The sequence below is a fragment of the Salvelinus alpinus genome, chromosome 2 (assembly GCF_045679555.1).
Source record: "Salvelinus alpinus chromosome 2, SLU_Salpinus.1, whole genome shotgun sequence".
Lineage (NCBI taxonomy): Eukaryota > Metazoa > Chordata > Actinopteri > Salmoniformes > Salmonidae > Salvelinus > Salvelinus alpinus.
The window spans coordinates 73,592,844-73,610,285 of NC_092087.1; positions in this window are offsets into that span (position 1 = coordinate 73,592,844).

Genomic DNA, 17,442 nt, shown 5'->3' on the forward strand with positions numbered 1-17,442 from the left:
TACAGTACATTCCCTACTCCCTACAGTCCATCCCCTAGTTCCTACAGTACATTCCCTACTCCCTACAGAACATCCCCTAGTCCCTACAGTACATTCCCTACTCCCTACAGTATATTCCCTACTCCCTACAGAACATCCCCTAGTCCCTACAGTACATTCCCTACTCCCTACAGTACATTCCCTACTCCCTACAGTACATTCCCTACTCCCTACAGAACATCCCCTAGTCCCTACAGTACATTCCCTACTCCCTACAGTACATTCCCTACTCCCTACAGAACATCCCCTAGTCCCTACAGTAAATTCCCTACTCTCTACAATACATTCCCTACTCCCTACAGTACATTCCCTACCCCTTACAGTACATTCCCTACTCCCTACAGTACATTCCCTACTCCCTAAAGTACATTCCCCACTCCCTACAGTACATTCCCCAATCCCAACAGTACATTCCCAACTCCCTAAAATACATTCAATACTCCCTACAGTACATTCCCTACTCCGTACAGTACATTCCCCACTCTCTACAGTACATTCCCCACTCTCTACAGTGCATTCCATACTCCCTACAGTACATTCCCTACAGTACATTCCCTACTCCCTGCAGTATATTCCCCACTCCCTACAGTACATTCCCTACTCCCTACAGTACATTCCCTACCCCTTACAGTACATTCCCTACTCCCTACAGTACATGCCCTACTCCCTAAAGTACATTCCCCACTCCCTACAGTACATTGCCTACTCCCTACAGTACATTACCCACTCCCTACAGTACATTGCCTACCCCCTACAGTACATTACCCACTCCCTACAGTACATTCCCCACTCCCTACAGTACATTCCCTACTCCCTACAGTACATTCCCCACTCCCTACAGTACATTCCCTACTCCCTGCAGTACATTACCCACTCCCTACAGTACATTCCCTACTCCCTACAGTACATTCACTACTCCCTACAGTACATTTCCCACTCCCTATAGTACATTCCCCACTCCCTACAGTACATTACCCACTCCCTACAGTACATTCCCTACTCCCTACAGAACATCCCCTAGTCCCTACAGTACATTCCCTACTCCCTACAGTACATTCCCTACTCCCTACAGAACATCCCCTACTCCCTACAGGACCATCCCTACTCCCTAAAGTACATTCCCCACTCCCTACAGTACATTCCCCAATCCCAACAGTACATTCCCAACTCCCTAAAATACATTCAATACTCCCTACAGTACATTCCCTACTCCGTACAGTACATTCCCCACTCTCTACAGTACATTCCCCACTCTCTACAGTGCATTCCATACTCCCTACAGTACATTCCCTACTCCCTGCAGTATATTCCCCACTCCCTACAGTACATTCCCTACTCCCTACAGTACATTCCCTACCCCTTACAGTACATTCCCTACTCCCTACAGTACATTCCCTACTCCCTAAAGTACATTCCCCACTCCCCACAGTACATTCCCCACTCCCTACAGTACATTGCCTACTCCCTACAGTACATTACCCACTCCCTACAGTACATTGCCTACCGGCCAACAGTACATTACCCACTCCCTACAGTACATTCCCCACTCCCTACAGTACATTCCCTACTCCCTACAGTACATTCTCTACTCCCTACAGTACATTCCCCACTCCCTACAGTACATTCCCTACTCCCTACAGTACATTCCCTACTCCCTACAGTACATTCCCTACTACCTACAGTACATTCCCCACTCCCTACAGTACATTCCCTACTCCCTACAGTACATTCCCTACTCCCTACAGTACATTACCCACTCCCTACAGTACATTCCCTACTCCCTACAGTACATTCCCCACTGCCTACAGTACATTCCCTACTCCCTACAGTACATTCCCTACTCCCTACAGTACATTCCCTACTCCCTACAGTACATTCCCCACTCCCTACAGTACATTCCCTACTCCCTACAGTACATTCCCTACTCCCTACAGAACATCCCCTAGTCCCTACAGAACATCCCCTAGTCCCTACAGTACATTCCCTACTCCCTACAGTACATTCCCTACTCCCTACAGTCCATCCCCTAGTCCCTACAGTACATTCCCTACTCCCTACAGTACATTCCCTACTCCCTACAGTCCATCCCCTAGTTCCTACAGTACATTCCCTACTCCCTACAGAACATCCCCTAGTCCCTACAGTACATTCCCTACTCCCTACAGTACATTCCCTACTCCCTACAGAACATCCCCTAGTCCCTACAGTACATTCCCTACTCCCTACAGTACATTCCCTACTCCCTACAGTACATTCCCTACTCCCTACAGAACATCCCCTACTCCCTACAGTACATCCCCTACTCCCTACAGTACATTCCCTACTCCCTACAGAACATCCCCTAGTCCCTACAGTAAATTCCCTACTCTCTACAATACATTCCCTACTCCCTACAGTACATTCCCTACCCCTTACAGTACATTCCCTACTCCCTACAGTACATTCCCTACTCCCTAAAGTACATTCCCCACTCCCTACAGTACATTCCCCAATCCCAACAGTACATTCCCAACTCCCTAAAATACATTCAATACTCCCTACAGTACATTCCCTACTCCGTACAGTACATTCCCCACTCTCTACAGTACATTCCCCACTCTCTACAGTGCATTCCATACTCCCTACAGTACATTCCCTACAGTACATTCCCTACTCCCTGCAGTATATTCCCCACTCCCTACAGTACATTCCCTACTCCCTACAGTACATTCCCTACCCCTTACAGTACATTCCCTACTCCCTACAGTACATGCCCTACTCCCTAAAGTACATTCCCCACTCCCTACAGTACATTGCCTACTCCCTACAGTACATTACCCACTCCCTACAGTACATTGCCTACCCCCTACAGTACATTACCCACTCCCTACAGTACATTCCCCACTCCCTACAGTACATTCCCTACTCCCTACAGTACATTCCCCACTCCCTACAGTACATTCCCTACTCCCTGCAGTACATTACCCACTCCCTACAGTACATTCCCTACTCCCTACAGTACATTCACTACTCCCTACAGTACATTTCCCACTCCCTATAGTACATTCCCCACTCCCTACAGTACATTACCCACTCCCTACAGTACATTCCCTACTCCCTACAGAACATCCCCTAGTCCCTACAGTACATTCCCTACTCCCTACAGTACATTCCCTACTCCCTACAGAACATCCCCTACTCCCTACAGGACCATCCCTACTCCCTAAAGTACATTCCCCACTCCCTACAGTACATTCCCCAATCCCAACAGTACAATCCCAACTCCCTAAAATACATTCAATACTCCCTACAGTACATTCCCTACTCCGTACAGTACATTCCCCACTCTCTACAGTACATTCCCCACTCTCTACAGTGCATTCCATACTCCCTACAGTACATTCCCTACTCCCTGCAGTATATTCCCCACTCCCTACAGTACATTCCCTACTCCCTACAGTACATTCCCTACCCCTTACAGTACATTCCCTACTCCCTACAGTACATTCCCTACTCCCTAAAGTACATTCCCCACTCCCCACAGTACATTCCCCACTCCCTACAGTACATTGCCTACTCCCTACAGTACATTACCCACTCCCTACAGTACATTGCCTACCGGCCAACAGTACATTACCCACTCCCTACAGTACATTCCCCACTCCCTACAGTACATTCCCTACTCCCTACAGTACATTCTCTACTCCCTACAGTACATTCCCCACTCCCTACAGTACATTCCCTACTCCCTACAGTACATTCCCTACTCCCTACAGTACATTCCCTACTACCTACAGTACATTCCCCACTCCCTACAGTACATTCCCTACTCCCTACAGTACATTCCCTACTCCCTACAGTACATTACCCACTCCCTACAGTACATTCCCTACTCCCTACAGTACATTCCCCACTGCCTACAGTACATTCCCTACTCCCTACAGTACATTCCCTACTCCCTACAGTACATTCCCTACTCCCTACAGTACATTCCCCACTCCCTACAGTACATTCCCTACTCCCTACAGTACATTCCCTACTCCCTACAGAACATCCCCTAGTCCCTACAGAACATCCCCTAGTCCCTACAGTACATTCCCTACTCCCTACAGTACATTCCCTACTCCCTACAGTCCATCCCCTAGTCCCTACAGTACATTCCCTACTCCCTACAGTACATTCCCTACTCCCTACAGTCCATCCCCTAGTTCCTACAGTACATTCCCTACTCCCTACAGAACATCCCCTAGTCCCTACAGTACATTCCCTACTCCCTACAGTACATTCCCTACTCCCTACAGAACATCCCCTAGTCCCTACAGTACATTCCCTACTCCCTACAGTACATTCCCTACTCCCTACAGTACATTCCCTACTCCCTACAGAACATCCCCTACTCCCTACAGTACATCCCCTACTCCCTACAGTACATTCCCTACTCCCTACAGAACATCCCCTAGTCCCTACAGTAAATTCCCTACTCTCTACAATACATTCCCTACTCCCTACAGTACATTCCCTACCCCTTACAGTACATTCCCTACTCCCTACAGTACATTCCCTACTCCCTAAAGTACATTCCCCACTCCCTACAGTACATTCCCCAATCCCAACAGTACATTCCCAACTCCCTAAAATACATTCAATACTCCCTACAGTACATTCCCTACTCCGTACAGTACATTCCCCACTCTCTACAGTACATTCCCCACTCTCTACAGTGCATTCCATACTCCCTACAGTACATTCCCTACAGTACATTCCCTACTCCCTGCAGTATATTCCCCACTCCCTACAGTACATTCCCTACTCCCTACAGTACATTCCCTACCCCTTACAGTACATTCCCTACTCCCTACAGTACATGCCCTACTCCCTAAAGTACATTCCCCACTCCCTACAGTACATTGCCTACTCCCTACAGTACATTACCCACTCCCTACAGTACATTGCCTACCCCCTACAGTACATTACCCACTCCCTACAGTACATTCCCCACTCCCTACAGTACATTCCCTACTCCCTACAGTACATTCCCCACTCCCTACAGTACATTCCCTACTCCCTGCAGTACATTACCCACTCCCTACAGTACATTCCCTACTCCCTACAGTACATTCACTACTCCCTACAGTACATTTCCCACTCCCTATAGTACATTCCCCACTCCCTACAGTACATTACCCACTCCCTACAGTACATTCCCTACTCCCTACAGAACATCCCCTAGTCCCTACAGTACATTCCCTACTCCCTACAGTACATTCCCTACTCCCTACAGAACATCCCCTACTCCCTACAGGACCATCCCTACTCCCTAAAGTACATTCCCCACTCCCTACAGTACATTCCCCAATCCCAACAGTACAATCCCAACTCCCTAAAATACATTCAATACTCCCTACAGTACATTCCCTACTCCGTACAGTACATTCCCCACTCTCTACAGTACATTCCCCACTCTCTACAGTGCATTCCATACTCCCTACAGTACATTCCCTACTCCCTGCAGTATATTCCCCACTCCCTACAGTACATTCCCTACTCCCTACAGTACATTCCCTACCCCTTACAGTACATTCCCTACTCCCTACAGTACATTCCCTACTCCCTAAAGTACATTCCCCACTCCCTACAGTACATTCCCCACTCCCTACAGTACATTGCCTACTCCCTACAGTACATTACCCACTCCCTACAGTACATTGCCTACCGGCCAACAGTACATTACCCACTCCCTACAGTACATTCCCCACTCCCTACAGTACATTCCCTACTCCCTACAGTACATTCTCTACTCCCTACAGTACATTCCCCACTCCCTACAGTACATTCCCTACTCCCTACAGTACATTCCCTACTCCCTACAGTACATTCCCTACTACCTACAGTACATTCCCCACTCCCTACAGTACATTCCCTACTCCCTACAGTACATTCCCTACTCCCTACAGTACATTACCCACTCCCTACAGTACATTCCCTACTCCCTACAGTACATTCCCCACTGCCTACAGTACATTCCCTACTCCCTACAGTACATTCCCTACTCCCTACAGTACATTCCCTACTCCCTACAGTACATTCCCCACTCCCTACAGTACATTCCCTACTCCCTACAGTACATTCCCTACTCCCTACAGAACATCCCCTAGTCCCTACAGAACATCCCCTAGTCCCTACAGTACATTCCCTACTCCCTACAGTACATTCCCTACTCCCTACAGTCCATCCCCTAGTCCCTACAGTACATTCCCTACTCACTACAGTACATTCCCTACTCCCTACAGTCCATCCCCTAGTTCCTACAGTACATTCCCTACTCCCTACAGAACATCCCCTAGTCCCTACAGTACATTCCCTACTCCCTACAGTACATTCCCTACTCCCTACAGAACATCCCCTAGTCCCTACAGTACATTCCCTACTCCCTACAGTACATTCCCTACTCCCTACAGTACATTCCCTACTCCCTACAGAACATCCCCTAGTCCCTACAGTACATTCCCTACTCCCTACAGTACATTCCCTACTCCCTACAGAACATCCCCTAGTCCCTACAGTAAATTCCCTACTCTCTACAATACATTCCCTATTCCCTACAGTACATTCCCTACCCCTTACAGTACATTCCCTACTCCCTACAGTACATTCCTTACTCCCTAAAGTACATTCCCCACTCTCTACAGTACATTCCCCACTCTCTACAGTGCATTCCATACTCCCTACAGTACATTCCCTACAGTACATTCCCTACTCCCTGCAGTATATTCCCCACTCCCTACAGTACATTACCCACTCCCCACAGTACATTCCCTACTCCCTACAGTACATTCCCCACTCCCTACAGTACATTCCCCACTCCCTACAGTATATTACCCACTCCCTACAGTACATTACCCACTCCCTACAGTACATTACCCACTCCCTACAGTACATTGCCTACCCCCTACAGTACATTACCCACTCCGTACAGTACATTCCCCACTCCCTACAGTACATTCCCTACTCCCTACAGTACATTCCCCACTCCCTACAGTACATTCCCTACTCCCTGCAGTACATTACCCACTCCCTACAGTACATTCCCTACTCCCTACAGTACATTCACTACTCCCTACAGTACATTTCCCACTCCCTATAGTACATTCCCCACTCCCTACAGTACATTACCCACTCCCTACAGTACATTCCCTACTCCCTACAGAACATCCCCTAGTCCCTACAGTACATTCCCTACTCCCTACAGTAAAATTCCCTACTCCCTACAGAACATCCCCTACTCCCTACAGTACATTCCCTACTCTCTACAGTACATTCCCTACTCCCTACAGGACCATCCCTACTCCCTAAAGTACATTCCCCACTCCCTACAGTACATTCCCCAATCCCAACAGTACATTCCCAACTCCCTAAAATACATTCAATACTCCCTACAGTACATTCCCTACTCCGTACAGTACATTCCCCACTCTCTACAGTACATTCCCCACTCTCTACAGTGCATTCCATACTCCCTACAGTACATTCCCTACTCCCTGCAGTATATTCCCCACTCCCTACAGTACATTCCCTACTCCCTACAGTACATTCCCTACCCCTTACAGTACATTCCCTACTCCCTACAGTACATTCCCTACTCCCTAAAGTACATTCCCCACTCCCTACAGTACATTGCCTACTCCCTACAGTACATTACCCACTCCCTACAGTACATTGCCTACCCCCTACAGTACATTACCCACTCCCTACAGTACATTCCCTACTCCCTACAGTACATTACCCACTCCCTACAGTACATTCCCTACTCCCTACAGTACATTCCCCACTGCCTACAGTACATTCCCTACTCCCTACAGTACATTCCCTACTCCCTACAGTACATTCCCTACTCCCTACAGTACATTCCCCACTCCCTACAGTACATTCCCTACTCCCTACAGTACATTCCCTACTCCCTACAGAACATCCCCTAGTCCCTACAGAACATCCCCTAGTCCCTACAGTACATTCCCTACTCCCTACAGTACATTCCCTACTCCCTACAGTCCATCCCCTAGTCCCTACAGTACATTCCCTACTCCCTACAGTACATTCCCTACTCCCTACAGTCCATCCCCTAGTTCCTACAGTACATTCCCTACTCCCTACAGAACATCCCCTAGTCCCTACAGTACATTCCCTACTCCCTACAGTACATTCCCTACTCCCTACAGAACATCCCCTAGTCCCTACAGTACATTCCCTACTCCCTACAGTACATTCCCTACTCCCTACAGTACATTCCCTACTCCCTACAGAACATCCCCTAGTCCCTACAGTACATTCCCTACTCCCTACAGTACATTCCCTACTCCCTACAGAACATCCCCTAGTCCCTACAGTAAATTCCCTACTCTCTACAATACATTCCCTATTCCCTACAGTACATTCCCTACCCCTTACAGTACATTCCCTACTCCCTACAGTACATTCCTTACTCCCTAAAGTACATTCCCCACTCTCTACAGTACATTCCCCACTCTCTACAGTGCATTCCATACTCCCTACAGTACATTCCCTACAGTACATTCCCTACTCCCTGCAGTATATTCCCCACTCCCTACAGTACATTACCCACTCCCCACAGTACATTCCCTACTCCCTACAGTACATTCCCCACTCCCTACAGTACATTCCCCACTCCCTACAGTATATTACCCACTCCCTACAGTACATTACCCACTCCCTACAGTACATTACCCACTCCCTACAGTACATTGCCTACCCCCTACAGTACATTACCCACTCCGTACAGTACATTCCCCACTCCCTACAGTACATTCCCTACTCCCTACAGTACATTCCCCACTCCCTACAGTACATTCCCTACTCCCTGCAGTACATTACCCACTCCCTACAGTACATTCCCTACTCCCTACAGTACATTCACTACTCCCTACAGTACATTTCCCACTCCCTATAGTACATTCCCCACTCCCTACAGTACATTACCCACTCCCTACAGTACATTCCCTACTCCCTACAGAACATCCCCTAGTCCCTACAGTACATTCCCTACTCCCTACAGTAAAATTCCCTACTCCCTACAGAACATCCCCTACTCCCTACAGTACATTCCCTACTCTCTACAGTACATTCCCTACTCCCTACAGGACCATCCCTACTCCCTAAAGTACATTCCCCACTCCCTACAGTACATTCCCCAATCCCAACAGTACATTCCCAACTCCCTAAAATACATTCAATACTCCCTACAGTACATTCCCTACTCCGTACAGTACATTCCCCACTCTCTACAGTACATTCCCCACTCTCTACAGTGCATTCCATACTCCCTACAGTACATTCCCTACTCCCTGCAGTATATTCCCCACTCCCTACAGTACATTCCCTACTCCCTACAGTACATTCCCTACCCCTTACAGTACATTCCCTACTCCCTACAGTACATTCCCTACTCCCTAAAGTACATTCCCCACTCCCTACAGTACATTGCCTACTCCCTACAGTACATTACCCACTCCCTACAGTACATTGCCTACCCCCTACAGTACATTACCCACTCCCTACAGTACATTCCCTACTCCCTACAGTACATTACCCACTCCCTACAGTACATTCCCTACTCCCTACAGTACATTCCCCACTGCCTACAGTACATTCCCTACTCCCTACAGTACATTCCCTACTCCCTACAGTACATTCCCTACTCCCTACAGTACATTCCCCACTCCCTACAGTACATTCCCTACTCCCTACAGTACATTCCCTACTCCCTACAGAACATCCCCTAGTCCCTACAGAACATCCCCTAGTCCCTACAGTACATTCCCTACTCCCTACAGTACATTCCCTACTCCCTACAGTCCATCCCCTAGTCCCTACAGTACATTCCCTACTCCCTACAGTACATTCCCTACTCCCTACAGTCCATCCCCTAGTTCCTACAGTACATTCCCTACTCCCTACAGAACATCCCCTAGTCCCTACAGTACATTCCCTACTCCCTACAGTACATTCCCTACTCCCTACAGAACATCCCCTAGTCCCTACAGTACATTCCCTACTCCCTACAGTACATTCCCTACTCCCTACAGTACATTCCCTACTCCCTACAGAACATCCCCTAGTCCCTACAGTACATTCCCTACTCCCTACAGTACATTCCCTACTCCCTACAGAACATCCCCTAGTCCCTACAGTAAATTCCCTACTCTCTACAATACATTCCCTATTCCCTACAGTACATTCCCTACCCCTTACAGTACATTCCCTACTCCCTACAGTACATTCCTTACTCCCTAAAGTACATTCCCCACTCTCTACAGTACATTCCCCACTCTCTACAGTGCATTCCATACTCCCTACAGTACATTCCCTACAGTACATTCCCTACTCCCTGCAGTATATTCCCCACTCCCTACAGTACATTACCCACTCCCCACAGTACATTCCCTACTCCCTACAGTACATTCCCCACTCCCTACAGTACATTCCCCACTCCCTACAGTATATTACCCACTCCCTACAGTACATTACCCACTCCCTACAGTACATTACCCACTCCCTACAGTACATTGCCTACCCCCTACAGTACATTACCCACTCCGTACAGTACATTCCCCACTCCCTACAGTACATTCCCTACTCCCTACAGTACATTCCCCACTCCCTACAGTACATTCCCTACTCCCTGCAGTACATTACCCACTCCCTACAGTACATTCCCTACTCCCTACAGTACATTCACTACTCCCTACAGTACATTTCCCACTCCCTATAGTACATTCCCCACTCCCTACAGTACATTACCCACTCCCTACAGTACATTCCCTACTCCCTACAGAACATCCCCTAGTCCCTACAGTACATTCCCTACTCCCTACAGTAAAATTCCCTACTCCCTACAGAACATCCCCTACTCCCTACAGTACATTCCCTACTCTCTACAGTACATTCCCTACTCCCTACAGGACCATCCCTACTCCCTAAAGTACATTCCCCACTCCCTACAGTACATTCCCCAATCCCAACAGTACATTCCCAACTCCCTAAAATACATTCAATACTCCCTACAGTACATTCCCTACTCCGTACAGTACATTCCCCACTCTCTACAGTACATTCCCCACTCTCTACAGTGCATTCCATACTCCCTACAGTACATTCCCTACTCCCTGCAGTATATTCCCCACTCCCTACAGTACATTCCCTACTCCCTACAGTACATTCCCTACCCCTTACAGTACATTCCCTACTCCCTACAGTACATCCCCTAGTCCCTACAGTACATTCCCTACTCCCTACAGTACATTCCCTACTCCCTACAGTACATTCCCTACTCCCTACAGAACATCCCCTAGTCCCTACAGTACATTCCCTACTCCCTACAGTACATTCCCTACTCCCTACAGAACATCCCCTAGTCCCTACAGTAAATTCCCTACTCTCTACAATACATTCCCTATTCCCTACAGTACATTCCCTACCCCTTACAGTACATTCCCTACTCCCTACAGTACATTCCTTACTCCCTAAAGTACATTCCCCACTCTCTACAGTACATTCCCCACTCTCTACAGTGCATTCCATACTCCCTACAGTACATTCCCTACAGTACATTCCCTACTCCCTGCAGTATATTCCCCACTCCCTACAGTACATTACCCACTCCCCACAGTACATTCCCTACTCCCTACAGTACATTCCCCACTCCCTACAGTACATTCCCCACTCCCTACAGTATATTACCCACTCCCTACAGTACATTACCCACTCCCTACAGTACATTACCCACTCCCTACAGTACATTGCCTACCCCCTACAGTACATTACCCACTCCGTACAGTACATTCCCCACTCCCTACAGTACATTCCCTACTCCCTACAGTACATTCCCCACTCCCTACAGTACATTCCCTACTCCCTGCAGTACATTACCCACTCCCTACAGTACATTCCCTACTCCCTACAGTACATTCACTACTCCCTACAGTACATTTCCCACTCCCTATAGTACATTCCCCACTCCCTACAGTACATTACCCACTCCCTACAGTACATTCCCTACTCCCTACAGAACATCCCCTAGTCCCTACAGTACATTCCCTACTCCCTACAGTAAAATTCCCTACTCCCTACAGAACATCCCCTACTCCCTACAGTACATTCCCTACTCTCTACAGTACATTCCCTACTCCCTACAGGACCATCCCTACTCCCTAAAGTACATTCCCCACTCCCTACAGTACATTCCCCAATCCCAACAGTACATTCCCAACTCCCTAAAATACATTCAATACTCCCTACAGTACATTCCCTACTCCGTACAGTACATTCCCCACTCTCTACAGTACATTCCCCACTCTCTACAGTGCATTCCATACTCCCTACAGTACATTCCCTACTCCCTGCAGTATATTCCCCACTCCCTACAGTACATTCCCTACTCCCTACAGTACATTCCCTACCCCTTACAGTACATTCCCTACTCCCTACAGTACATTCCCTACTCCCTAAAGTACATTCCCCACTCCCTACAGTACATTGCCTACTCCCTACAGTACATTACCCACTCCCTACAGTACATTGCCTACCCCCTACAGTACATTACCCACTCCCTACAGTACATTCCCTACTCCCTACAGTACATTACCCACTCCCTACAGTACATTCCCTACTCCCTACAGTACATTCCCCACTGCCTACAGTACATTCCCTACTCCCTACAGTACATTCCCTACTCCCTACAGTACATTCCCTACTCCCTACAGTACATTCCCCACTCCCTACAGTACATTCCCTACTCCCTACAGTACATTCCCTACTCCCTACAGAACATCCCCTAGTCCCTACAGAACATCCCCTAGTCCCTACAGTACATTCCCTACTCCCTACAGTACATTCCCTACTCCCTACAGTCCATCCCCTAGTCCCTACAGTACATTCCCTACTCCCTACAGTACATTCCCTACTCCCTACAGTCCATCCCCTAGTTCCTACAGTACATTCCCTACTCCCTACAGAACATCCCCTAGTCCCTACAGTACATTCCCTACTCCCTACAGTACATTCCCTACTCCCTACAGAACATCCCCTAGTCCCTACAGTACATTCCCTACTCCCTACAGTACATTCCCTACTCCCTACAGTACATTCCCTACTCCCTACAGAACATCCCCTAGTCCCTACAGTACATTCCCTACTCCCTACAGTACATTCCCTACTCCCTACAGAACATCCCCTAGTCCCTACAGTAAATTCCCTACTCTCTACAATACATTCCCTATTCCCTACAGTACATTCCCTACCCCTTACAGTACATTCCCTACTCCCTACAGTACATTCCTTACTCCCTAAAGTACATTCCCCACTCTCTACAGTACATTCCCCACTCTCTACAGTGCATTCCATACTCCCTACAGTACATTCCCTACAGTACATTCCCTACTCCCTGCAGTATATTCCCCACTCCCTACAGTACATTACCCACTCCCCACAGTACATTCCCTACTCCCTACAGTACATTCCCCACTCCCTACAGTACATTCCCCACTCCCTACAGTATATTACCCACTCCCTACAGTACATTACCCACTCCCTACAGTACATTACCCACTCCCTACAGTACATTGCCTACCCCCTACAGTACATTACCCACTCCGTACAGTACATTCCCCACTCCCTACAGTACATTCCCTACTCCCTACAGTACATTCCCCACTCCCTACAGTACATTCCCTACTCCCTGCAGTACATTACCCACTCCCTACAGTACATTCCCTACTCCCTACAGTACATTCACTACTCCCTACAGTACATTTCCCACTCCCTATAGTACATTCCCCACTCCCTACAGTACATTACCCACTCCCTACAGTACATTCCCTACTCCCTACAGAACATCCCCTAGTCCCTACAGTACATTCCCTACTCCCTACAGTAAAATTCCCTACTCCCTACAGAACATCCCCTACTCCCTACAGTACATTCCCTACTCTCTACAGTACATTCCCTACTCCCTACAGGACCATCCCTACTCCCTAAAGTACATTCCCCACTCCCTACAGTACATTCCCCAATCCCAACAGTACATTCCCAACTCCCTAAAATACATTCAATACTCCCTACAGTACATTCCCTACTCCGTACAGTACATTCCCCACTCTCTACAGTACATTCCCCACTCTCTACAGTGCATTCCATACTCCCTACAGTACATTCCCTACTCCCTGCAGTATATTCCCCACTCCCTACAGTACATTCCCTACTCCCTACAGTACATTCCCTACCCCTTACAGTACATTCCCTACTCCCTACAGTACATTCCCTACTCCCTAAAGTACATTCCCCACTCCCTACAGTACATTGCCTACCCCCTACAGTACATTACCCACTCCCTACAGTACATTCCCCACTCCCTACAGTACAATCCCTACTCCCTACAGTACATTCCCCACTCCCTACAGTACATTACCCACTCCCTACAGTACATTCCCTACTCCCTACAGTACATTCACTACTCCCTACAGTACATTTCCCACTCCCTATAGTACATTCCCCACTCCCTACAGTACATTACCCACTCCCTACAGTACATTCCCCACTCCCTACAGTACATTCCCTACTCCCTACAGTACATTCCCTACTCCCTACAGTACATTCCCCACTCCCTACAGTACATTCCCTACTCCCTACAGTACATTCCCTACTCCCTACAGTACATTCCCTACTACCTACAGTACATTCCCCACTCCCTACAGTACATTCCCTACTCCCTACAGTACATTCCCTACTCCCTACAGTACATTACCCACTCCCTACAGTACATTCCCCACTGCCTACAGTACATTCCCTACTCCCTACAGTACATTCCCTACTCCCCACAGTACATTCCCTACTCCCTACAGTACATTCCCCACTCCCTACAGTACATTCCCTACTCCCTACAGTACATTACCCACTCCCTACAGTACATTCCCTACTCTCTACAGTACATTCCTTACTCCCTACAGTACATTCCCCACTCCCTACAGTACATTACCCACTCCCCACAGTACATTCCCTACTCCCTACAGTACATTCCCCACTCCCTACAGTACATTCCCCACTCCCTACAGTATATTACCCACTCCCTACAGTACATTACCCACTCCCTACAGTACATTCCCTACTCCCTACAGTACATTACCCACTCCCTATAGTACATTCCCCACTCCTTACAGTACATTACCCACTCCCTACAGTACATTCCCTACTCCCTACAGTACATTCCCTACTCCCTACAGTACATTACCCACTCCGTACAGTACATTACCCCCTCCCTACAGTACATTCCCCACTCCCTACAGTACATTCCCTACTCCCTGCAGTACATTACCCACTCCCTACAGTACATTCCCTACTCCCTACAGTACATTCACTACTCCCTACAGTACATTTCCCACTCCCTATAGTACATTCCCCACTCCCTACAGTACATTACCCACTCCCTACAGTACATTCCCTACTCCCTACAGAACATCCCCTAGTCCCTACAGTACATTCCCTACTCCCTACAGTAAAATTCCCTACTCCCTACAGAACATCCCCTACTCCCTACAGTACATTCCCTACTCTCTACAGTACATTCCCTACTCCCTACAGGACCATCCCTACTCCCTAAAGTACATTCCCCACTCCCTACAGTACATTCCCCAATCCCAACAGTACATTCCCAACTCCCTAAAATACATTCAATACTCCCTACAGTACATTCCCTACTCCGTACAGTACATTCCCCACTCTCTACAGTACATTCCCCACTCTCTACAGTGCATTCCATACTCCCTACAGTACATTCCCTACTCCCTGCAGTATATTCCCCACTCCCTACAGTACATTCCCTACTCCCTACAGTACATTCCCTACCCCTTACAGTACATTCCCTACTCCCTACAGTACATTCCCTACTCCCTAAAGTACATTCCCCACTCCCTACAGTACATTGCCTACTCCCTACAGTACATTACCCACTCCCTACAGTACATTGCCTACCCCCTACAGTACATTACCCACTCCCTACAGTACATTCCCCACTCCCTACAGTACAATCCCTACTCCCTACAGTACATTCCCCACTCCCTACAGTACATTCCCTACTCCCTGCAGTACATTACCCACCCCCTACAGTACATTCCCTACTCCCTACAGTACATTCACTACTCCCTACAGTACATTTCCCACTCCCTATAGTACATTCCCCACTCCCTACAGTACATTACCCACTCCCTACAGTACATTCCCCACTCCCTACAGTACATTCCCTACTCCCTACAGTACATTCCCTACTCCCTACAGTACATTCCCCACTCCCTACAGTACATTCCCTACTCCCTACAGTACATTCCCTACTCCCTACAGTACATTCCCTACTACCTACAGTACATTCCCCACTCCCTACAGTACATTCCCTACTCCCTACAGTACATTCCCTACTCCCTACAGTACATTACCCACTCCCTACAGTACATTCCCTACTCCCTACAGTACATTCCCCACTGCCTACAGTACATTCCCTACTCCCTACAGTACATTCCCTACTCCCCACAGTACATTCCCTACTCCCTACAGTACATTCCCCACTCCCTACAGTACATTCCCTACTCCCTACAGTACATTACCCACTCCCTACAGTACATTCCCTACTCTCTACAGTACATTCCTTACTCCCTACAGTACATTCCCCACTCCCTACAGTACATTACCCACTCCCCACAGTACATTCCCTACTCCCTACAGTACATTCCCCACTCCCTACAGTACATTCCCCACTCCCTACAGTATATTACCCACTCCCTACAGTACATTACCCACTCCCTACAGTACATTCCCTACTCCCTACAGTACATTACCCACTCCCTATAGTACATTCCCCACTCCTTACAGTACATTACCCACTCCCTACAGTACATTCCCTACTCCCTACAGTACATTCCCTACTCCCTACAGTACATTACCCACTCCGTACAGTACATTACCCCCTCCCTACAGTACATTACCCACTCCCTACAGTACATTCCCCACTCCCTACAGTACATTCCCTACTCCCTACAGTACATTCCCTACTCCCTACAGTACATTCCCTACCCCTTACAGTACATTCCCTACTCCCTACAGTACATTCCCTACTCCATAAAGTACATTCCCCACTCCCTACAGTACATTGCCTACTCCCTACAGTACATTACCCACTCCCTACAGTACATTGCCTACCCCCTACAGTACATTACCCACTCCCTACAGTACATTCCCCACTCCCTACAGTACAATCCCTACTCCCTACAGTACATTCCCCACTCCCTACAGTACATTCCCTACTCCCTGCAGTACATTACCCACTCCCTACAGTACATTCCCTACTCCCTACAGTACATTCAATAC